This window comes from Pleurodeles waltl, chromosome 2_1 (assembly GCF_031143425.1).
Source record: "Pleurodeles waltl isolate 20211129_DDA chromosome 2_1, aPleWal1.hap1.20221129, whole genome shotgun sequence".
In the NCBI taxonomy this organism is placed as follows: domain Eukaryota; kingdom Metazoa; phylum Chordata; class Amphibia; order Caudata; family Salamandridae; genus Pleurodeles; species Pleurodeles waltl.
Genome location: NC_090438.1, coordinates 14,243,146 through 14,267,985, shown reverse-complemented (window position 1 = coordinate 14,267,985; position 24,840 = coordinate 14,243,146). Strand labels below are relative to the sequence as shown.

The window sequence follows — 24,840 nt, the reverse complement described above, 5'->3', positions numbered from 1 at the left end:
AAGTAGCAAAGACAACTACTGCAACTCTGTAACGCTGATCCTGCCGCCTTCTCGACTGTTTTCCTGGTGGTGCATGCTGTGGGGGTAGTCTGCCTCCTCTTTGCACTAGAAGCTCCGAAGAAATCTCCCGTGGGTCGAAGGAATCTTCCCCCTGCTACCGCAGGCACCAAAAAGCTGCATGACCAGTCCCATGGGTCTCCTCTCAGCACGACGAGCGAGGTCCCTCGAATCCAGCAACTCTGTCCAAGTGACTCCCACAGTCCAGTGACTCTTCAGTCCAAGTTTGGTGGAGGTAAGTCCTTGCCTCCCCACGCCAGACTGCATTGTTGGAAACTGTGTCTTTTGCAAATACTCCGGCTTCCGTGCACTTCCGGCAGAAATCCTTTGTGCACAGCCAAGCCTGGGTCCACAGCACTCTAACCTGCATTGCACGACTTTCTAAGTTGGTCTCCGGCGACGTGGGACTCCTTTGTGCAACTTCGGTGAGCACCGTTTCACGCATCCTTGTAGTGCCTGTTTCTGGCACTTTTATGGGTGCTACCTGCTGTTGAGAGGGCTCCTTGTCTTGCTCGACGTCCCCTCTCTCTCATGGTCCAATTTGCCACCTCCTGGTCCCTCCTGGGCTGCAGCAGCTTCCAAAAACGCTAAACGCACAATTTGCAGCTAGGACGACTCTCCACGGCAAGAGAGACCTATCCACCAAAGGGGAAGTCTCTAGCCCTTTTTGTTCCTGCAGAAACTTCAGCTTCTTCTGTCCAGTAGAAATTTCTTTGCACCCACAGCTGGCATTTCCTGGGCATCTGCCCATCTCCGACTTGCTTGTGACTTTTGGACTTGGTCCCCTTGTTCCACAGGTACCCTAGATTGGAAATCCACAGTTGTTGCATTGTTGGTTTGTGTCTTTCCTGCATTATTCCTCTATCACGACTTCTTTGTCTTTTGGGGAACTTCAGTGCACTTTGCACTCACTTTTCAGGGTCTTGGGGTGGGCTATTTTTCTAACCCTCACTATTTTCTAATAGTCCCAGCGACCCTCTACAAGGTCACATAGGTTTGGGGTCCATTCGTGGTTCACATTCCACTTTTGGAGTATATGGTTTGTGTTGCCCCTATCCCTATGTTTCCCCAATGCATCCTATTGTAACTATACATTGTTTGCACTGTTTTCTAAGACTATACTACATATTTTTGGTATTGTGTACATATAACTTGTGTATATTTGCTATCCTCTCACTGAGGGTACACTCTAAGGTATTTTGGCATATTGTCATAAAAATAAAGTACCTTTATTTTTAGTATAACTGTGTATTGTGTTTTCTTATGATATTGTGCAAGTGACACTTGTGGTACTGTAGTAGCTTCACACGTCTCCTAGTTCAGCCTAAGCTGCTCTGCTAAGCTACCATTATCTATCAGCCTAAGCTGCTAGACACCCTATACACTAATAAGGGACAACTGGGCCTGGTGCAAGGTGCAAGTACCCCTTGGTACTCACTACAAGCCAGTCCAGCCTCCTACACCAGGGTGCCCTCACACTAAGTAACTTTGCAACTAACCTTTACCAGGTAAAGGTTAGACATATAGGTGACTTATAAGTTACTTAAGTGCAGTGGTAAATGGCTGTGAAATAACGTGGACGTTATTTCACTCAGGCTGCAGTGGCAGGCCTGTGTAAGAATTGTCAGAGCTCCCTATGGGTGGCAAAAGAAATGCTGCAGCCCATAGGGATCTCCTGGAACCCCAATACCCTGGGTACCTCAGTACCATATACTAGGGAATTATAAGGGTGTTCCAGTAAGCCAATGTAAATTGGTAAAATTGGTCACTAGCCTGTTAGTGACAATTTGAAAGAAATGAGAGAGCATAACCACTGAGGTTCTGGTTAGCAGAGCCTCAGTGAGACAGTTAGTCATAACACAGGTAACACATTCAGGCACACTTATGAGCACTGGGGTCCTGGCTGGCAGGGTCCCGGTGACACATACAACTAAAACAACATATATACAGTGAAAAATGGGGGTAACATGCCAGGCAAGATGGTACTTTCCTACACAACCCCCCCCCCCAAACGAAGGACAATAAGACTAGACATTCCCTGATGGGTCTTCATTGTCTAAGTGGAAATATCCGGAGAGTCCATCTGCATTGGAGTGGCTACTCCCAGGTCTATGTTCCACTGTATAGTGCATTCCCTGTAGGGATATGGACCACCTCAATAATTTAGGATTTTCACCTTTCATTTGTTTTAGCCAAAGTAGAGGTTTGTGGTTTGTCTGAACAATGAAGTGAGTGCCAAACAGGTATGGCCTCAATTTCTTCAGTGCCCAGACCACAGCAAAGGCCTCCCTCTCAATGGCAGACCAACGCTTTTCTCTAGGGGTCAACCTCCTACTAATAAAAGCAACAGATTGATCCTGGCCCTCAGAATTAAGCTGTGATAGGACTGCCCCTACTCCTAATTCAGATGCATCAGTTTGGACATAGAATTTTTTAGAGTAACAAGGGCTTTTCAGGACAGGTGCAGAGCACATGGCCTGCTTCAGCTCCTCAAAAGCTTTCTGACAGTTTGCTGTCCATAATACCTTTTTAGGCATTTTCTTTGATGTGAGGTCAATAAGAGGGGCTGCAATGGAGCCATAGTTCTTAATGAACCTCCTGTAATACCCAGTGAGGCCTAGGAAGGCTCTCACCTGAGTCTGAGTAGTAGGGGGAACCCAATCTATAATAGTTTGGATTTTCCCCTGTAGTGGTGCAATCTGTTCCCCTCCAACAAGGTGTCCCAGATAAACCACCTTTCCCTGCCCTATCTGGCACTTTGAAGCCTTGATAGTGAGGCCTGCCTTTTGCAGGGCCTCTAAAACTTTCCATAGGTGGACCAGGTGATCATCCCAGCTAGAGCTAAAGACAGCTATATCGTCCAAATATGCTGCACTGAAAGCTTCCAGCCCTTGCAGGACTGTGTTCACCAACCTCTGAAAAGTGGCAGGTGCATTTTTCAATCCAAAAGGCATTACTGTGAATTGGTAATGTCCTCCAATGGTTGAAAATGCAGTTTTAGGTTTAGCATCTTCTGATAATTTGATCTGCCAATACCCTGCAGTCAAATCAAAAGTGCTTAGATACTTGGCAGATGCCAGTGTATCTATGAGCTCATCTGCCCTGGGTATAGGGTGAGCATCAGTTTTGGTTACTTGGTTGAGACCTCTGTAGTCTACACAAAACCGCATTTCCTTCTTTCCATCTTTTGAATGAGGTTTTGGTACAAGTACCACAGGAGAAGCCAATGGACTTTCAGAGTGCTCAACCACTCCCAGTTCTAAGATTTTCTGCACCTCTTGCTTTATGCAGTCCCTGACATGGTCAGGCTGCCTATAGATCTTACTTTTGACAGGCAAGCTGTCTCCAGTATCTATAGTGTGCTCACACCAAGAAGTGGTACCTGGCACAGTAGAGAAGAGTTCAGAAAACTGACCCAGGAGATTTATGCAATGGTCTTTCTGCTCAGCAGTAAGACAATCAGCCAAAACTACCCCTTCCACTAGAGCATCTTGTTCTGTGGAAGAGAAGAGATCAGGTAGAGGATCACTGTCTTCTTCCTGTCCCTCATCAGTTGCCATGAGCAGGGTGAGATCAGCCCTGTCATAGTAGGGTTTCAGGTGATTGACATGGAGCACCCTAAGGGGACTCCTGGCAGTGCCTAAGTCAACTAAGTAGGTGACTTCACCCTTTTTGTCAACAATTGTGTGGGGTCCACTCCATTTATCTTGGAGTGCTCTTGGGGGCACAGGCTCCAAGACCCACACTTTCAGCCCTGGTTGGTACTGAACCAAAACAGCCTTCTGGTCATGCCATTGCTTCTGGAGCTCTTGGCTGGCCTGAAGGTTTTTACTGGCCTTTTTCATATACTCAGCCATCCTTGATCTGAGGCCAAGTACATAATCCACAATATCTTGTTTTGGAGCTTTTAAAGGTTGTTCCCAACCCTCCTTGACAAGTGTTAGTGGACCCCTACCAGGGTGTCTATAGAGGAGTTTAAAGGGGCTGAAGCCCACTCCTTTCTGGGGTACCTCCCAGTAGGCAAAAAGGAGGCATGGTAACAGGATATCCCATCTCCTGCGGAGTTTTTCAGGGAGACCCATAATCATGCCTTTGAGAGTTTTGTTAAATCTCTCCACCAGTCCATTTGTTTGTGGATGATAGGGTGTGGTGAACTTGTATGTCACTCCACACTCCTTCCACATGGCCTTTAAGTATGCAGACATGAAATTGCTTCCTCTGTCTGAAACTACCTCTTTTGGGAAGCCTACCCTGGAAAAGATTCCCAGGAGGGCTTTTGCCACTGCAGGAGCTGTAGTGGTCCTTAGAGGAATTGCTTCAGGATATCTGGTGGCATGGTCCACCACCACCAAGATAAACATATTGCCTGAAGCAGTAGGAGGGTCAAGGGGGCCAACTATGTCAACCCCTACCCTTTCAAAGGGAACCCCAACCACAGGCAGTGGAATAAGGGGTGCCTTTGGAGTGCCACCTGTCTTGCCACTGGCTTGACAGGTTTCACAGGACTTACAAAACTCTTTTGTGTCCTCAGACATTCTAGGCCAATGAAACAAGGGAACAAGTCTGTCCCAAGTTTTCATTTGTCCCAGATGTCCAGCTAGGGGAATGTCGTGAGCAAGAGTTAGGAGGAACTTTCTGTACTCCTGAGGAATCACTAATCTCCTGGCAGCTCCAGGTTTAGGATCCCTTGCCTCAGTGTACAAGAGGTTGTCCTCCCAGTAAACTCTGTGAGAGTCACTGACATCCCCATTAGCTTGTTTGACATCTTGCTGTCTGAGACCCTCTAGTGTGGGACAGGTCTGCTGTGCCACACTCAGCTCCTCCCTGGCAGGCCCCCCTTCACCCAAAAGCTCAGCAGTGTCTGCTTCCAGCTCCTCTGGTGTAAGTTCTGCACAGGGTGGAAATTCTTCTTCCTCAGAAGTAGGATCCACTGTAGAGGATAGTAGGTAGTGCTTTACTTCTACTAGCCCTAGCTTTAGGGAGCACTTGGTCCATTGTTCCAGGATCCAAGTTTCCCTGTCCGTTTTGCTTTTTGGCCTGAGCCCTGGTTAAAGCAAAAATATGCCCTGGGATGCCCAGCATTGCTGCATGGGCCTCCAACTCCACATCTGACCAAGCTGATGTCTCCAAATCATTTCCTAGTAGACAGTCTACAGGTAAATCTGAGGCTACCACAATTTTCTTTGGACCAGTAACCCCCCCCCCCCAGTTGAGATTTACAACAGCCATGGGGTGTCTAAGTGTGTTGTTGTGAGCATCGGTTACTTGGTACTGGTGACCAAGTAGGTGTTGTTCAGGGTGGACCAGTTTCTTTATCACCATTGTGACACTGGCACCTGTGTCCCTGTAGGCCTGAACCTCAACACCATTTATTAGGGGTAGTTGCTTGTACTTATCCATGTTAAGGGGACAAGCAACCAAAGTGGCTAAATCAATAGCCCCCTCAGAGACTAACACAGCCTCTGTGGTCTCCCTAATCAGACCAACCCCAACTAAGTTACCAATAGTGAGCCCAGCAACTCCCTTGGATTGGCTATTAGTAGGTTTGCTCCCACCACCACTGCTATTAGTAGGGACACTAGGTGTAGCAGTAGGGGTTGTAGTGGTAGGAGGCTTGGTGCTTTTCTTTGGGCAACTGGGATCTGTTGTCCAATGGCCTTTTATTTTACAAAAATAGCACCATGGTTTCTTTTCTTTGTTTTGATTTGAAGAGGATTTGGGCCCACCACCCCCACCAGAGTGTTTTTGTGGGCCTGATGAAGACTCATTTTTAGATTTGTCCCCACCCTTGTCAGAAGACTTACCGTCCTTCTTCTTGTTGCCATCTTTGTCACCCCCTGTATGAACTTTTCTGTTCACCCTTGTTCTGATTCATTTGTCTGCCTTCTTTCCCAATTCTTGGGGAGAGGTCAGATCAGAGTCCACCAAGTACTGGTGCAAGAAATCAGACACACAATTATTAAGAATATGTTCTCTCAGGATCAAGTTATACAGGCTGTCATAATCAGTAACTTTACTGCCATGTAACCACCTCTCTAAGGCCTTCACTGAATGGTCAATGAAATCAACCCAGTCTTGTGAAGACTCCTTTTTGGTCTCTCTGAACTTTATCCTGTACTGTTCAGTGGTTCAGCCATAACCATCCAGGAGTGCATTCTTAAGAACTTTGTAATCATTGGCTTCACTTTCTTTCACAGTAAGGAGCCTATCCCTACCTTTTCCACTAAATGATTGCCATAGGATAGCAGCCCACTGCCTTTGAGGGACATCCTGTACAGCACATGCCCTCTCAAGTGCAGCAAACCACTTGTTAATGTCATCCCCCTCCTTATAAGGGGGAACTATCTTGTGGAGATTCCTGGAATCATGCTCTTTTGCAGGATGACTATGGGGAATACTGCTGCTGCCACCATGGGTTTCTAAACCCAATTTCTGTCTTTCCTTCTCTACTTCTAAGGTCTGTCTATCCAAATCCAGCTTTTGCTTCTTGAGCTTCAGTCTGGTTTGTTCCACTCTCAATCTATTGAGCTCCCTTTCTAACAATCTGTCATCAGGTTGGGTGGAAGGGACATTCCTTGAAACAGAAGTATGGTGAGAATGGACAGAAGGAGACCTATCCCTTACAGAACGCACCCTAACAGCTTGGTTAACAGAAACCTCACTTCTACTGTGGTGAGAAGGAATGCTCTTGTTATGATGTGAGACAACAATATCTGTATGGTGTGACTCTACATCAGTACCAACTATGCTAGACTGTCTAGTAATGGGCAGGCTAGGAAGTTTCTTTCCTGAATCTTTTCCTAGGGGAGTCCCTGGATCAGATTGGGAACCATTAGCTACTTTTTCAACAGATGGGGCCCTTTTGGCCTTATCTTGTTCTCTAAGCATGTTAAGCAAAAATTCCAAAGAAGGATTCTTCCCTACACTCAAACCTCTTTCTACACAGAGACTCCTTGCTCCTTTCCAGCTAAGGTGGTCATATGCAAGTTTGGACAGATCAACAGTTTGGCCTGTGCCAGACATTTTTAGAAAGAGTTTAAGTGACAGAAAAAGAGAAAACGTTTTTCAGAACTTTTAGAAAGACAGAAAAAAAACTTTTAAAACTTTTTAAGAACTTTTAGAAAGTTTAAAGGTACTTTTCATCACTTAGAAAAGAGTGAAAAGAGGAAATGCAAAACTTTTTGGTTAGGTGTACATACACTGAACTTGTTTTGTATATTTTTCTCTTATGAAAAGTACAATGACAAGAGTGGTAAGTAGTCTCAAAGGACTTATCCCACCGCTGCACAACCAATGTAGGAGGCTGGACTGGCTTGTAGTGAGTACCAAGGGGTACTTGCACCTTGCACCAGGCCCAGTTATCCCTCATTAGTGTATAGGGTGTCTAGCAGCATAGGCTGATAGATAATGGTAGCTTAGCAGAGCAGCTTAGGCTGAACTAGTGTAGGAAAGTACCATCTTGCCTGGCATGTTACCCCCATTTTTCACTGTATATATGTTGTTTTAGTTGTATGTGTCACTGGGACCCTGTTCTCCAGGGCCCCAGTGCTCATAAGTGTGCCTGAATGTGTTACCTGTGTAGTGACTAACTGTCTCACTGAGGCTCTGCTAATCAGAACCTCAGTGGTTATGCTCTCTCATTTCTTTCAAATTGTCACTAACAGGCTAGTGACCAATTTTACCAATTTACATTGGCTTACTGGAACACCCTTATAATTCCCTAGTATATGGTACTGAGGTACCCAGGGTATTGGGGTTCCAGGAGATCCCTATGGGCTGCAGCATTTCTTTTGCCACCCATAGGGAGCTCTGACAATTCTTACACAGGCCTGCCACTGCAGCCTGAGTGAAATAACGTCCACGTTATTTCACAGCCATTTTACACTGCACTTAAGTAACTTATAAGTCACCTATATGTCTAACCTTTACCTGGTAAAGGTTAGGTGCAAAGTTACTTAGTGTGAGGGCACCCTGGCACTAGCCAAGGTGCCCCCACATTGTTCAGGGCCAATTCCCTGAACTTTGTGAGTGCGGGGACACCATTACACGCGTAGCACAGACCCTGGCACTGCCAAACTGCCTTTCCTGGGGTTTCACTGCAGCTGCTGCTGCTGCCAACCCCTCAGACAGGTTTCTGCCCCCCTGGGGTAAAGCCAGGCTTGTCCCAGGATGGCAGAACAAAGGACTTCCTCTGAGAGAGGGTGTTACACCCTCTCCCTTTGGAAAATGGTGTGAAGGCAGGGGAGGAGTAGCCTCCCCAGCCTCTGGAAATGCTTTCTTGGGCACAGATGTGCCCAATTCTGCATAAGCCAGTCTACACCGGTTCAGGGACCCCTTAGCCCTGCTCTGGCGCGAAACTGGACAAAGGAAAGGGGAGTGACCACTCCCCTGACCTGCACCTCCCCTGGGAGGTGTCCAGAGCTCCTCCAGTGTGCTCCAGACCTCTGCCATCTTGGAAACAGAGGTGCTGCTGGCACACTGGACTGCTCTGAGTAGCCAGTGCCACCAGGTGACATCAGAGACTCCTTCTGATAGGCTCCTTCAGGTGTTAGTAGCCTATCCTCTCTCCTAAGTAGCCAAACCCTCTTTTCTGGCTATTTAGGGTCTCTGTCTCTGGGGAAACTTTAGATAACGAATGCAAGAGCTCATCAGAGTTCCTCTGCATCTCTCTCTTCACCTTCTGCCAAGGAATCGACTGCTGACCGCGCTGGAAGCCTGCAAAACTGCAACAAAGTAGCAAAGACGACTACTGCGACACTGTAATGCTGATCCTGCCGCCTTCTCGACTGTTTTCCTGGTGGTGCATGCTGTGGGGGTGGTCTGCCTCCTCTTCTGCACTAGAAGCTCCGAAGAAATCTCCTGTGGGCCGACGGAATCTTCCCCCTGCTACCGCAGGCACCAAAAAGCTGCATTACCAGTCCCTTGGGTCTCCTCTCAGCACAACGAGCGAGGTCCCTTGAATCCAGCAACTCTGTCCAAGTGACTCCCACAGTCCAGTGACTCTTTCGTCCAAGTTTGGTGGAGGTAAGTCCTTACCTCCCCACGCCAGACTGCATTGTTGGAAACCGCAACTTTTGCAACTACTCCGGCTTCCTTGCACTTCCGATGGAAATCCTTTGTGCACAGCCAAGCCTGGGTCCATGGCACTCTAACCTGCATTGCACGACTTTCTAAGTTGGTCTCCGGCGACGTGGGACTCCTTTGTGCAACTTTGGTGAGCACTGTTTCACGCATCCTTGTAGTGCCTGTTTCTGGCACTTTTCCGGGTGCTACCTGCTACTGATAGGGCTCCTTGTCTTGCTCGACGTCCCTTCTCTCTCCTGGTCCAATTTGCGACCTCCTGGTCCCTCCTGGGCTACAGCAGCATCCAAAAACAATAACTGTATAATTTGCAGCTAGCAAGGCTTGTTGGCGTTCTTTTGGCGGGAAAATACTTCTGCACAACTCTCCACGGCGAGCTGGATCCGTTCACGAAAGGGGAAGTCTCTAGCCATTTTTGTTCCTGCAGAAACCGCAGCTTCTTCTGTCCAGTAGAAGCTTCTTTGCACCCACAGCTGGCATTTCCTGAGCATTTGCCCATCTCCGACTTGCTTGTGACTTTTGGACTTGGTCCCCTTGTTCCACAGGTACCCTAGATTGGAAATCCACAGTTGTTGCATTGTTGGGTTGTGTCTTTCCTGCATTATTCCTCTATCACGATTTCTTTGTCTTTTGGGGAACTTCAGTGCACTTTGCACTCACTTTTCAGGGTCTAGGGGGGGCTAATTTTCTAACTCTCACTATTTTCTAATAGTCCCAGCGACCCTCTACAAGGTCACATAGGTTTGGGGTCCATTCGTGGTTCACATTCCACTTTTGGAGTATATGGTTTGTGTTGCTCCTATCCATATGTGTCCCCATTGCATCCTATTGTAACTATACATTGTTTGCACTGTTTTCTAAGACTATACTGCATATTTTTGGTATTTTGTACATATAACTTGTGTATAATTGCTATCCTCATACTGAGGGTACTCACTGAGATACTTTGGCATATTGTCATAAAAATAAAGTACCTTTATTTTTAGTATATCTGTGTATTGTGTTTTCTTATGATATTGTGCAAGTGACACTAGTGGTACTGTAGTAGCTTCACACGTCTCCTAGTTCAGCCTAAGCTGCTCTGCTAAGCTACCATTATCTATCAGCCTAAGCTGCTAGACACCCTATACACTAATAAGGGATAACTGGGCCTGGTGCAAGGTGCAAGTACCCCTTGGTACTCACTACAAGCCAGTCCAGCCTCCTACAACTAGGAGACGAGTGAAGCTCCTACAGTACCACTAGTATCACTTGCACAATATCATAAGAAAACACAATACACAGATATACTAAAAATAAAGGTACTTTATTTTTATGACAATATGCCAAAGTATCTCAGAGTGAACCCTCAGTATGAGGATAGCAAATATACACAAGATATATGTACACAATACCAAAATATGCAGTAATAGTACTAGAAAACAGTGCAAACAATGTATAGTTACAATAGGATGCAATGGGGACACATAGGGATAGGGGCAACACAAACCATATACTCCAAAAGTGGAATGCGAACCACGAATGGACCTCAAACCTATGTGACCTTGTAGAGGGTCGCTGGGACTATTAGAAAATAGTAAGGGTTAGAAAAATAGCCCATCCCAAGACCCTGAAAAGTGAGTGCAATGTGCACTAAAGTTCCCCAAAGGACAAAGAAGTAGTGATAGGGGAATTCTGCAGGAAAGACACAAACCAGCAATGCAACAATGATGGATTTCCAGTCGAGGTTACCTGTGGAACAAGGGGACCAAGTCCAAAAGTCACAAGCAAGTCGGAGATGGGCAGATGCCCAGGAAATGCCAGCTGTGGGTGCAAAGAAGCAGCTACTGGACAGTAGAAGCTGAGGATTCTGCAGGAAAGACAGGGGCTAGAGACTTCCTCTTTAGAGGATGGATCTCCCACGCCATGTAGAGTCGTGCAGAAGTGTTTTCCTGCCGAATAACTGCCAACAAGCCTTGCTAGCTGCAAATCGTACAGTTAGGGTTTTTGGATGCTGCTGTGGTCCAGGAGGGACCAGAATGTCACCAATTGCGTCTGGTGACAGAGGGGGCTTCGAGCAAGAGAACGAGCCCTCTCAGAAGCAGGCAGTACCCGCAGAAGTGCCGGAACAGGCACTACAAATAAGAGTGAAATGGTGCTCAACTGAAGTTGCACAAAGGAGTCCCACGTCGCCGGAGGACAACTTAGGAAGTCGTGCAATGCAGGTTAGAGTGCCATGGACCCAGGCTTGGCTGTGCACAAAGGATTTCCGCCGGAAGTGCACAGGGGCCGGATTAGCTGCAAAAGTCACGGTTACCAGCAATGCAGTCTGGCGTGGGGAGGCAAGGACTTACCTCCACCAAACTTGGACTGAAGAGTCACTGGAATGTGGGAGTCACTTGGGCAGAGTTGCTGGAATCAAGGGACCTCACTCGTCGTGCTGAGAGGAGACCCAGAGTACCGGTAATGCAGTTCTTTGGTGCCTGCGGTTGCAAGGGGAAGATTCCGTCCTCCTTCTAGTGCAGAGAGGAGGCAGACTACCCCCACAGCATGCACCACAAGGAAAACAGTCAAGAAGGCAGCAGGATCAGCGTTACAGAGTTGCAGTAGTCATCTTCGCTACTTTGTTGCAGTTTTGCAGGCTTCCAGCGCGGTCAGCAGTCGATTCCTTGGCAGAAGGTGAAGAGAGAGATGAAGACGAACTCTGATGAGCTCTTGCATTCCTTATCTAAGGAAATCCCCAAAGCAGAGACCCTAAATAGCCAGAAAAGAGGGATTGGCTACTTAGGAGAGAAGATAGGCTAGCAACACCTAAAGGAGCCTATCAGAAGGAGTCTCTGACGTCACCTGCTGGCCCTGGCCACTCAGAGCAGTCCAGTGTGCCAGCAGCACCTCTGTTTCCAAGATGGCAGAGGTCTGGAGCACACTGGAGGAGCTCTGGGCACCTCCCAGGGGAGGTGCAGGTCAGGGGAGTGGTCACTCCCCTTTCCTTTGTCCAGTTTCGCGCCAGAGCAGGGCTAAGGGGTCCCTGAACCGGTGTAGACTGGCTTATGCAGAAATGGGCACCATGTGTGCCCAGGAAAGCATTTCCAGAGGCTGGCGGAGGCTACTCCTCCCCTGCCTTCACACCATTTTCCAAAGGGAGAGGGTGTAACTCCCTCTCTCAGAGGAAGTCCTTTGTTCTGCCATCCTGGGACAAGCCTGGCTGGACCCCAGGAGGGCAGAAATCTGTCTGAGGGGTTGGCAGCAGCTGCAGCTGCAGTGAAACCCCTGAAAAGGCAGTTTGGCAGTACCAGGGTCTGTGCTACAGACCACTGGGATCATGGGATTGTGCCAACTATGCCAGGATGGCATAGAGGGGGCAATTCCATGATCATAGACATGTTACATGGCCATATTCGGAGTTACCATTGTGAAGCTACACATAGGTAGTGACCTATGTGTAGTGCACGCGTGTAATGGTGTCCCCGCACTCACAAAGTCCGGGGAATTTGCCCTGAACAAGGTGGGGGCACCTTGGCTAGTGCCACGGTGCCCTCACACTAAGTAACTTTGCACCTAACCGTTACCAGGTAAAGGTTAGACATATAGGTGACTTATAAGTTACTTAAGTGCAGTGGTAAATGGCTGTGAAATAACGTGGACGTTATTTCACTCAGGCTGCAGTGGCAGGCCTGTGTAAGAATTGTCAGAGCTCCCTATGGGTGGCAAAAAAAATGCTGCAGCCCATAGGGATCTCCTGGAACCCCAATACCCAGGGTACCTCAGTACCATATACTAGGGAATTATAAGGGTGTTCCAGTAAGCCAATGTAAATTGGTAAAATTGGTCACTAGCCTGTTAGTGACAATTTGAGAGAAATGAGAGAGCATAACCACTGAGGTTCTGGATAGCAGAGCCTCAGTGAGACAGTTAGTCACTACACAGGTAACACATTCAGGCACACTTATGAGCACTGGGGCCCTGGCTGGCAGGGTCCCAGTGACACATAGAACTAAAACAACATATATACAGTGAAAAATGGGGGTAACGTGCCAGCAAGATGGTACTTTCCTACAAACATCTAAGTACAAATGCTGGAATAGTTGACTCTGTGGTTTGCTTAGAGCTCTGTAACTCCTGCGATGGCACTGTTCATCTGAAGTGAAATGAGGCCTCAGTTCCAGTTTAGGAATTAGAGTCCCAAGGTTGTTGAGCACCAGGATTGCCAGGTCACAGAAATGTTCCAGGGCAGCTGCCAGGAGAAGGTGCAGAGAAGCAGCTGAACCGAGTAAAAGAGATCTGGCCTCTGACCTCCTCCACTGGGGGGACACCTGACTGGTCCTTCACATGGATGTGTGGCCTCTGACCTGCTCCACTGGGGGGACACACACCTGACTGGCCCCTCACATGGATGTGTGGCCTCTGACCTCCTTCACCGGGGGGGGGTGGACACACCTGACTGGCCCCTCACATGGATGTGTGGCCTCTGACCTCCTCCACCAGGGGGGAGACACACCTGACTGGCCCCTCACATGGATGTGTGGCCTCTGACCTCCGTGGCCTCTGACCTCCTCCACCGGGGGGGGTGGACACACCTGACTGGCCCCTCACATAGATGTGTGCTGGTAATCTGTGAGTGGACACGAAGTGAAGAAGGACGGGGGTCAGAGGGCACAGTTACAAGTGCCTCCGGGCAAAGGCAGAAGGGCATGAGGATTCCTACTGCAATGAAAGTGAGAATTACAAATCAAAACCAGCAGACGGTCTGCCACCTCGTTGTTCCCTCTGTCATTGGCACAGAATCTGGTGAGTGAAAGGCAAAGCTTTGTAAGTGCCAGTGATGTGTCACACTTCAGTGATTGAACAGATGAACAGTTGTTACAGTGTTTGGAGAGCTCTTCTAAGCGCTTTGTTTCATTCTTTTGTAGCTGCATACTTTCTTGGAAAAGGTAAAGACAGTATTGATCAGTTTGAGAAAAAGTAAGTTTTTTTTATTTACTTCTATTTACTTACAACCTGAAGCCTCATTGGAGATGCTGCCTCAGATCGTAGTGATGACTTGAAATGTAGTGTACAGTGGGCGAGAAATACACATCATGGATGGGGCGTCCAGATCTGAGGGCACTTTATACTTGGAACAAGCTGAAGGTCTGACTTAGAGTTGTACAGATTGCTGCCTCCACCCCCATCACCCTCAGGCACAGAAGATCCCTCCCTATGGAGAGGCCCCCTGTCTGGGTGGGGTTCTCTTTTGCTAAAAATGCTGACGCTGCTGTAGCAGAAGACCATTTGGCAGAACCCAGTCTTGCAAGGCTGCTGTGTTTTGGCAACTTCCTAGCATTTTTCATTTTTATCAGAAAACTAAGAGAACTAATTCAGAAAAACAATGATTGACTCTGCTTAATTTGAGCTGGTGGCTTCCGGTGGGGGGGCACAGCACTTATTTTTGAGGGCCGGGAATTATTTTTCTGCATCAGGCATTTACGGTGAGCAAAAGATGCAAGTGGGAAACACTGAGGAAGAGAAAAACGAAAGAGCCTCACAAAGGGAGAAAGCTGCAAGGGTGAGCGGAAGGGGCAGGGAGTGTCTGTAAATGGATTAAAGAGGCCCCAGGTGGCTTCAGGATTATGCTGCCTCAGTAGTCTGTCCTCACACATTTAATTAGATCAACCGCATGTTCAAAGGAAGGCTTTGTGCACCAGCACGTTTTTATTTACAAATTAAGCACTGGATTGACTGCTGAATTGATCCTCTGGCATCATGCACGTCTGGCAAATCGTTGCCTGGCGTTACTTTGGCCCAGGGAGGTGTTCCATAGTTGGTACATAGGTGTTTCCAAGCATCCGCCCTTGAATCTTGACATATTCCCAGATGTACCATTAGTGGTACAAGCGTCGCAGGGGGAGCAACCCTTGACCCAAGGGTAGGTCGCTCCCCCTGCCGCTGCAGCTCCACCAGCCCAGGCTCCTGAAACCTCCCAGCAAGTCCTGCTAAAAACAATAAGTACTCCCCCCGCCCAGCCCCTCGCCCTGCCCCGCGCTACTCACCTCTTCTCCTGTGCCTCTGTCTTCTGCCTTCCGCTCTCCCCTCCTACCTCTCTCCGCTCCTCCACTGTCCTTCTTCCCTTCGCTCTCTGCTCCTCTTTTCCAGCCCTCTTGGTGCATGTTCTGCTCCTCTTCGGCCCTGCTCCTCTTCCTCACCGCGCTCTCTTCCTGCTTCTTTTCTCATCTCTGGTCTTCATCTGTGTCCTTCTTCTGTGTTCTTCATCTGAGTACTTCATCTGTGTTGCTTCCTTCTCCTCTGCACCCCGTCCTGCGTGTTCTCTCTTCTTCTGTCCTTCTTCTGTGTTCTTCATCTGTATTCTTCTTCTGTGTTCTTCTTCTGTGTTCTTCTTCTGTGTTCTTCTGTGTTCTTCTGTGTTCTTCATCTGTGTACTTCATCTGTGTTTCTTTCTTCTCCTCTGCACCGCAACCTGCGTGTGCTTTCTTCTTTCTTCATCTGTGTTCTTCATCTGTGTTCTTCTTTCTTCCCTGCACCCCGTCCTGCGTCTTCTCTCTTCTTCTTTGGTCCTTCTTCTGTGTTCTTCATCTGTGTTCTTCTTTCTTCCCTGCACCCCCTCCAGCATCTTCTCTCTTCTTCTTTGGTCCTTCTACTGTGTTCTTCATCTGTGTTCTTCGTATCCTCTGCTTCTCAGGTCTCTCCTCTTCTTCCTGACTCCTCTTCCTGGACTCTTCTCTCCTCCTCTTCTTTACCCTTCTTCTTGGCTCTTCTCTCCTCTGTTCTTCTGTTCTTGACTCCTCGCTCCTCTTCTTCTTTACATTTCTTCTTGGCTCTTCTCTCTTCTGTTCTTGACTCTTCTCTATTCTGTTCTTGACTCTTCTCTCTTCTGTTCTTCTGTTCTTGACTCTTCTCTCCTCTGTTCTTCTGCTCCTGACTCTTCTCTCTGTCCTTCCTTACTCCCCTCCACCTCTGTAACCCCCCTCCCCTATCTTCCTATCTTTCTCCCTTACTCTCCTCCACGTTTAACCCCCCTCCCCTATCTTTTCTCCCCTCCCCTCTACCTGACCCCCCACCCTCCGCTTTCCCGCCGCCACCTCCTGCACGCCTCACCCCCCCTGCTCCCATTCATCGCCCCGCCCCCAGCTGACACCTCCTCCCTCTTATGGCGGCCGCAGTGCGGTTGCGCCGCTGGCGCGCCAAAGGCAAGCCCATCTGCGCCCGTCCACGCCGGGACCGCGCCCAGCGCCACGACCCCTGGCCCCCAGCACTCCCGAACCCCACAGCACCGCTACAACCACATCACCCTCCACGCCCTCAACCCGGGGCGCTCCAGCACCTGCTTCCAAGCCAACCCGAAACGTACCCACGGACCCTTCGTGTGTCACACCTGCAAACTCACCTTCCACTGCGAAACCACCACGCCCGCCAGCCCACGCGCCAACAACCACCTCAAATGCATCCTGATCAACTCTCCGTCCACAAGCACGCCGTTGAACTATGGGACCTCCTGGACTCCACCGCACCGGACGTCGCCTTCATCACTGAGACCTGGATGAACGCCTCCTCGGCCCCCGACATCGCCATAGCCATCCCCGACAGGTACAAGATTTCCAGGAGAGACCGCACCAACCAAGTAGGTGGAGGAATCGCCATCGTCTTCAAGGACTCCATCAACGTCACCACCTCCACCGAAGACACCCCCCTCGCCGCCGAACACCTGCACTTCCAGATCCACACCGACCCCAGGACCACCCTCAGAGGAACTCTCATCTACCGACCCCCTGGACCACGCGCCCTCTACAGCGACTCTATCACTGACTTCATCTCCCCGCACGCCCTTGCCTCGCCGGACTACATCCTCCTCGGTGACTTCAACTTCCACCTGGAACAGAACAACGACCCCAACACCACCGCCCTGCTCGACAACCTCGCCAACCTCGGTCCCAAGCAACTGGTGAACACCCCCACCCACATCGCCGGACACACGCTCGACCCCATCTTCTCCGCCAGCAACCACGTATCCTTCAGCCACTCCTCCGCTATACACTGGACCGACCACAGATGTGTCCACTTCACCTTCCGACGCGTACTCGCCACCTCCGCACACAACCCATCCCACGCCGACAGTGGAACAAAATCCCTGCGGAACAGCTTCTCTCCACTCTCAACGACAACCAACCCACCTTCTCCACCGACCCCAACGACGCAGCCCTAAGCCTCTCGCATTGGATCACCAACTGCGCAGACAACCTCGCTCTCCTCAGACGCCTCCCAAGAAAGACCAACACCAAAAAACCTCTCTGGTTCACTGATACCCTCAAGGAATAAAAAAAAAACTGCTGCACCCTCGAGAAAGCCTGGCGCAAGGACCACACCACACCACAGATAACATGACTGCCCTCAAGAACACTACCCGCGAACACCACCAACTGATCCGCGCCGCCAAAAGAAATTCCTTCACAGACAGACTGGACAAAAACACTCACAACAGCAGAGAACTCTTCAACATCGTCAAAGAGCTCTCCAACCCTAACGCCAACGCCAACGCCATCACGCCTTCACAAGACCTCTGCAACTCCCTCGCCACCTTCTTCCATCGTAAGATCACCAACCTACACGACAGCTTCGGACACCAGACCCAGCCAACCACCACAGAACCTACAACCCCAGCCATCACCCTCAATGCCTGGACTCACATCAACACGGAAGAGACCAAAGCCACCATGAACTCCATCCACTCCTGTGCCCCCTCTCACCCCTGCCCACACTTCATCTTCAACAAAGCCGACGACATCATCGGCCTGCATCTCCAGACCATCATCAACAGCTCGTTTTCTTCTGCCACCTTCCCCGAGAGCTGGAAACACGCTGAAGTCAACGCCCTACTGAAGAAACCTACGGCGGACCCAAGCGACCTGAAGAACTTCTGCCCCATCTCGCTCCTCCCCTTCCCCGCCAAAGTCATAGAGAAGACCGTCAACAAACAACTTACCAACTTCCTTGAAGACAACAACCTACTCGACCCCTCTCAGTCCGGATTCCGAGCCAATCACAGCACAGAAACCACCCTCATCTCAGTCACAGATGACATCAGAACCCTGATGGACAACGGAGAAACAGTCGCCCTCATCCTCCTCAACCTCTCAGCTGCCTTCGACACCGTCTGCCACTGCACCCTAATAACCCGCCTCTGCTCCACCGGGATCCAAGGACAGGCCCTGGACTGGATCACCTCCTTCCTCTCCAAACGTTCCCAAAGAGTCTACCTCCCACCTTTCCGCTCAGACCCCACCGAGATCATCAGCGGCGTCCCTCAAGGCTCCTCGCTCAGCCTGACTCTCTTCAATGTCTACATGAGCCCCCTCGCCGTCATCGTACGCAAACACAGCATCATCATCACCTCCTACGCCGACGACACTCAGCTGATACTTTCCCTCACCAAGGACCCCATCAGCGCCAAGACCAACCTGCAAGATGGAATGAAAGACGTTGCAGATTGGATGAAACTCAGCCGTCTGAAACTGAACTCAGACAAAACGGAAGTCCTCATCCTCGGAAACACCCCGACCGCCTGGGATGACTCCTGGTGGCCCACGGCCCTTGGCACTGCACCAACCCCCTCAGACCACGCACTCAACCTCGGTTTCATCCTGGACCGCCTATTCTCACCATGACCAAACAAGTCAACGCCGTATCATCCTCCTGCTTCCTCACCCTCCGCATGCTCCGAAAGATCTTCCGTTGGATCCCCGCCGACACGAGAAAGACTGCGACCCATGCCCTCGTCACGAGCCGCCTTGACTACGGCAACACGCAGGAACCACCGCTAAACTCCAGAAACGTCTGCAACGAATTCAAAACGCCTCTGCCCGCCTAATCCTAAACGTACCCCGCAACAGCAACATTTCCGCCCACCTGAGACACCTGCACTGGCTTCCCGTTAACAAAAGGATCACCTTCCGACTCCTCACCCATGCACACAAAGCCCTCCACAACAAGGGACCCGAATACCTCAACCGACGCCTCAGTTTCTACACACCCACCCGTCATCTTCGCTCCGCCAACCTCGCTCTCGCCACCGTCCCTCGCAAGCGCCACACCACGGCAGGTGGGAGGTCCTTCTCCTACCTGGCGGCCAAGACATGGAATTCCCTCCCCACCAACCTCAGGACCACCCAGGACCACTCCGCATTCCGGAGGCAACTCAAGACCTGGATCTTCGAGCAGCAGTAACCCTATCCCCCTAGCGCCTTGAGACCAGCACGGGTGAGTAGGGCGCTTTATAAATGTTTATGATTTGATTTGATTTAGTAGACCTGGGAATGCGTAAAAATGAACACGAGTTCTTCCTTCAGTATTTCTAGTGTCATAGTAGCACCTTTTTTGTAGGTAAACATGCCTGCTTCGAAATTCCTTCAAGTGTTTGTTAAAAGAGTAACTGTCCTGCAGACCTGGCGTAAGACGTATGTGGTCGATTTCTGCTTTACGTACATGGAGGACATAGTGCTGCTCTATCGAAGCTGCTCTATCGAAGCAATGTGCCTAGAGTCAGATACACACCGCCAGTCGTTGAGCAGCTGTGCAGATCAGTTCTTCTGCTTTGTAATATAAGGGAGGTCATGATTCTGAGTTCTCAGAAGTCGGTGGACCACTAAGGTTGGAATGAATGAGGTTGGTACCAAGGTCTATGGTATCACTCAAGGTATCTGTATCAACAATAGGCCAGAAAGCAGGTTTATCACATCCTGCTATGATCTCCCTGTCTCAGTGTCTACTGCAAGCTGCCATCCAAGCACAGCTTTCTGCTTTTGGGGAATTATTGTGTTTGCTTTAGTTTAGTTTTGATACTTGTAAAGTGCAATCTACACCCTAACTAGGGAATATAGATGCTGAAAACCAAAAGTCACTCAACAGCTCCAGTTGAACAGGCTTGTAAAAGTGACCGCAGGACTAGAGACCCCAGGGCACTGGAGGGCTGGACACCACCAGTCTTCAGTGGTTTTCTGAATTTCATCATATATGTTGCCATGTAATTCCACTGAAGGGCTGGAGTTATAGATAAAGGGCCTGCTACTCATGGTCGTTGGACTTAAATTTAGAATTCTCAAATATACACTTGTTTTTAGGCCTTAATGGGTGACCAGAGGAGAATGTGTAAAATCTGTGTTGGAATAGGACTGTTCAGGAGTAAAAGTAGATTTGATACTATTACATTTGCTTAAATAAGTTTAAGGGCCTAATTTAACATTTTGCAGTTGAGCTGTCCTCCGCCAGGGTGATGGAGTAAATCCCTCCGTGTCTCTTGGGGGGGTCCCAGCGGCCACCTTTTGAAACGTCTCTGGACCTTTCTAGGATTGACAGGAACCGCCAAGGTGGTCACTGCAATGCACTGTAATGTTGTTGTACGTCTCTGGCAGACATGAAGGATCTGTGTGATAAAAGTTATTTTTTTTCATAAAAAATACTTCAAAGAGGGATTTCCATTGTTGAAAATAAAAACAAAACAATGTCCTACCTTACCTGCCATGGTGAGGGGAGCATTTTGCAGTTTTCACTGTCAGTTACAGCAAGGGTTTTCCTGTGGGTCACTGGCAGTGAAAACTAACCTGAATGTCCGCCCATCTGAATTAGGTGGGTGCACATACGTGTGAACCTCCAACAGGCCTTACTCCTTCAGGCCATCAGAAGGGCGTCACCACAACGGAGGCACAGTAGTCTCCATAGGTCTGCCTGCATTTAAATCGGATGAGTAGACCATTATGTTAGAGGAAAGGGTACTCCCTCGCCATTGCCGCCAATATATGAATTAGGCCCGAAGTCTTTCACTGCAGGCGATGCAGCGAGGGCTGGTCAGAGATGGTTCTTTTGATGAAAGCCAAGGGCTGGTCCTGCAGCATGATCTTGAATTTGTTCTCCTGGAACAAGAATGCTGGAAGGTCAAGACGGGCTGTAATCCAAGTGAGCTGCAAAAAGCATTCTTAATTTGAAACTTGTGAAGGAATGAAAAAAGCTGTGAAAACATTTTAGTGAACGCAGTTGGAGTAAACAAGATTTTTCGGCTGAAGGACTCTGATCTACCATAGTAGTGGAGGAAGCAACCTTTACATTGAGATCTTTCACAGCTGCCATGGAGGTGGACGTAGGGCCCAGGGTAGGTGGGCCAAGATGATAGTTATGTAAACAATGAAGGGTTACTAGCACAAAGGATTTATGTCTGGTCCCCATGAAGCCAGGGATGGTTTGAAGTCATCCAAAGCTGAACCTTGGGGAGGCAATCATACAGGTGAGCCACCACTGACTGGTCATCGTGGGACAGGTTCCAAGTGGTTTGTGTATCATCCGCAGAAAGAAATAGACTGAACCAAAATATTGTTTTTGCTGGTGGGGAGGGACACAATTCTTACACTAGCTCCACAGGATAGAGATGTCTATGCACCCATGAAAGCTGCTTCACTGGTCAAGTTTGGGCTGACCCCTGAGAAATACCGTCAGAGGTTTAGGGACAGCACCAAACTTCCCACACAAACTTGGGTAGATTGTTATGATTTCTCCAATAAGGCACTGGATGGATGCGTGCGGGGCAGCAAAGTAGATGATTACAAAGGGTTATATGACTTGATTCTGAGAGAGCATATACTCAGTATTTCTTTTACAGAGTTGCGGCAGCACTTGGTAGATAGTAAGCTGACTGATCCCAGGAAGCTTGCTGAGGAGGTGGATCTCTGGGTTAGCACCAGTGTCCAAGAAGGCATCTGGTGGGGACACCCACAAAGTTGGTCAGGGTTCCCAACAGAAGAAAGAGGGGAGAGAAAAACTTGAAGAAAAGGAGTTCTCAAAAGGCCCCCAAAACAATTCCCAAGGGGGGGTGGTAACCATTCCTCTTCTAGATTTGTGAAGAAAACAGGGTTCATTGAGAGAAAGTTAGGGAAGTTCAGCCCAAAATGCTTAGAGTGCTACCAGCATGGACACTCTAACGGCGACTCCCAGTGTTCCAAGAGAGCAGAGTCCACCACTGGACAGACACCTGGGTCGGCTAGTGTAGTGCTCGGGGGGAGATAGTCCCAGTTAGCTTTGGGGGGCAGACAGAGGTTTCCCTAGTGTCCCTGGGAGATAGAGAGATGGTGCCTAAAGCCCACATGCCGGCAAATATTTCAAAGTATAGGCAGTGGGTCACCATTGATGGGCAAGGGGTGGAGGCTCTGCGTGACACAGGAGATAGTATGACTACTGTCAAGAGTCAGCAGGTGTCAGCAGAGCAGATAGTCCCAGATACATTCCACCAGGTCATAGTCACTGACAATCGTTAGAGTCACCGACCGGTGGCTCTGGTTCCCTTTGAGTGGGGGGTGGTCTGTTACTCTGAAAGTAGCTGTGAGTCCTGCCATGCCTGTTTGTTAGGCAATGATCTTGAGTACACTACCTGGAAGGAGGTAGAGCTCAGATACCGCCTGGAGATGTTAGGTTTGCCTGAGTTGGTCTGCATGACCATAGGGTCCATGGCTGCCCGAGTCAAGGGCATCTGGAGCCTGGAACAATGGCCCAGACAGCTGCAAAGAGGAAGGGCAAGAGGTGTGGGAAACCCGCCTCAGATGTCCCCAAGGTGGTGGACGGGGCCCCTGAGGAGGAGGAGGCCTCTGAGCCAACTGGAGAGCACATTGCTGACATGGGCAACCTGCCTGAACTTGCTGGCTGGCAAGTAGAGGGTGGGCCAACTAGGGCAGAGTTCTGCAAGGCGCAGAAAGAATGGCCCACCCTTGAGGGTCTGAGGAGACAGGCCACAGCCCAAGCAGCTGGTGAAGCCTCTGGTACTCACCATTTCTACTGGGAGAATGATCTCCTTTACAGTGAGCCTAAGGTTCTGGGCCCTGGGGCAGCACGTGTGCTGGTGTCCCCCAGTGTTACCGTGCCTTCCTACTGGGTCTGGCTCACGACATTCCCCTGGCAGGACATCTGGGGCAAGACAAGACCTTTGACAGGCTTTTCACTCACTTCCATTGGCCTAGAATGAGGGTAGCCTCAGATAATTTCCGCAGAGCCTGCCTCACCAGCCAGGCTAGTGGGAAGACAGGGAAACAGCTTAAAGCTCCCCTGATCCCACTCCCCGTCGTTGGCACCCCCTTTGAAAGGGTGGGCATCGACATTGTTGGTCCCTTGGACCCCAAAACAGCCTTGGGCAACAGGTTTATCCTAGTTTTGGTGGACCATGCCACCCGCTATCCAAAGGCAATCCCTCTGAGAACAGTGACTGCACCGGTGGTGACCTGAGCCCTACTGGGAATATTTAACCGTGTGGGATTCCCTAAGGAAGTCGTGTCTGACAGAGGCACAAACTTCATGTCTGCATACATGAAGTCCATGTAGGATGAGTGTGGGGTTGTGAGAAAGTAGCCTCTTTCTAGCCTTGTTACCCCCACTTTTGGCCTGTTTGTGAGTGTATGTCAGGGTGTTTTCACTGTCTCATTGGGATCCTGCTAGCCAGGGCCCAGTGCTCATAGTGAAAACCCTATGTTTTCAGTATGTTTGTTATGTGTCACTGGGACCCTGCTAGTCAGGACCCCAGTGCTCATAAGTTTGTGGCCTATATGTATGTGTTCCCTGTGTGGTGCCTAACTGTCTCACTGAGGCTCTGTTAATCAGAACCTCAGTGGTTATGCTCTCTCATTTCTTTCAAATTAGCACTAACACTCTAGTGACCAATTTTACCAATTTACATTGGCTTACTGGAACACGCTTATAATTCCCTAGAATATGGTACTGAGGTACCCAGGGTATTGGGGTTCCAGGAGATCCCTATGGGCTGCAGCATTTCTTTTGCCACCCATAGGGAGCTCTGACAATTCTTACACAGGCCTGCCACTGCAGCCTGAGTGAAATAACGTCCACATTATTTCACAGCCATTTTACACTGCACTTAAGTAACTTATAAGTCACCTATATGTCTAACCTTTACCTGGTAAAGGTTAGGTGCAAAGTTACTTAGTGTGAGGGCACCCTAGCACTAGCCAAGGTGCCCCCACATTGTTCAGGGCCAATTCCCCGGACTTTGTGAGTGCGGGGACACCATTACACGCGTGCACTACATATAGGTCACTATCTATATGTAGCTTCACAATGGTAACTCCGAATATGGCCAATTAACATGTCTATGATCATGGAATTGCCCCCTCTATGCCATCCTGGCATAGTTGGCACAATCCCATGATCCCAGTGGTCTGTAGCACAGACCCTGGTACTGCCAAACTGCCTTTCCTGGGGTTTCACTGCAGCTGCTGCTGCTGCCAACCCCTTAGACAGGTTTCTGCCCTCCTGGGGTCAAGCCAGGCTTGTCCCAGGATGGCAGAACAAAGGACTTCCTCTGAGAGAGGGTGTTGCACCCTCTCCCTTTGGAAAATGGTGTGAAGGCAGTGGAGGAGTAGCCTCCCCCAGCCTCTGGAAATGCTTTCATGGGCACATTTGGTGCCCATTTCTGCATAAGCCAGTCTACACCAGTTCAGGGACCCCTTAGCCCTGCTCTGGCGCGAAACTGGACAAAGGAAAGGGGAGTGACCACTCCCCTGACCTGCACCTCCCCTGGGAGGTGTCCAGAGCTCCTCCAGTGTGCTCCAGACCTCTGCCATCTTGGAAACAGAGGTTCTGCTGGCACACTGGACTGCTCTGAGTGGCCAGTGCCACCAGGTGACGTCAGAGACTCCTTCTGATAGGCTCCTTTAGGTGTTGCTAGCCTATCCTCTCTCCTAGGTA

The 24,840-nt window shown here is 49.5% G+C and overlaps 1 long non-coding RNA gene across 1 annotated transcript in view; it reads left to right on the top strand.

Moving 5' to 3' along the window:
• The first annotated feature begins 14,027 nt into the window (after positions 1 to 14,027).
• The window catches only part of LOC138258000 (uncharacterized), a 199,662-nt gene continuing 188,849 nt past the window's right edge, over positions 14,028 to 24,840 (top strand). The window contains exon 1 of the long non-coding RNA XR_011198403.1: positions 14,028 to 14,079. This is a non-coding gene — a long non-coding RNA (uncharacterized lncRNA). The remainder of the gene's footprint in view (positions 14,080 to 24,840) is intronic.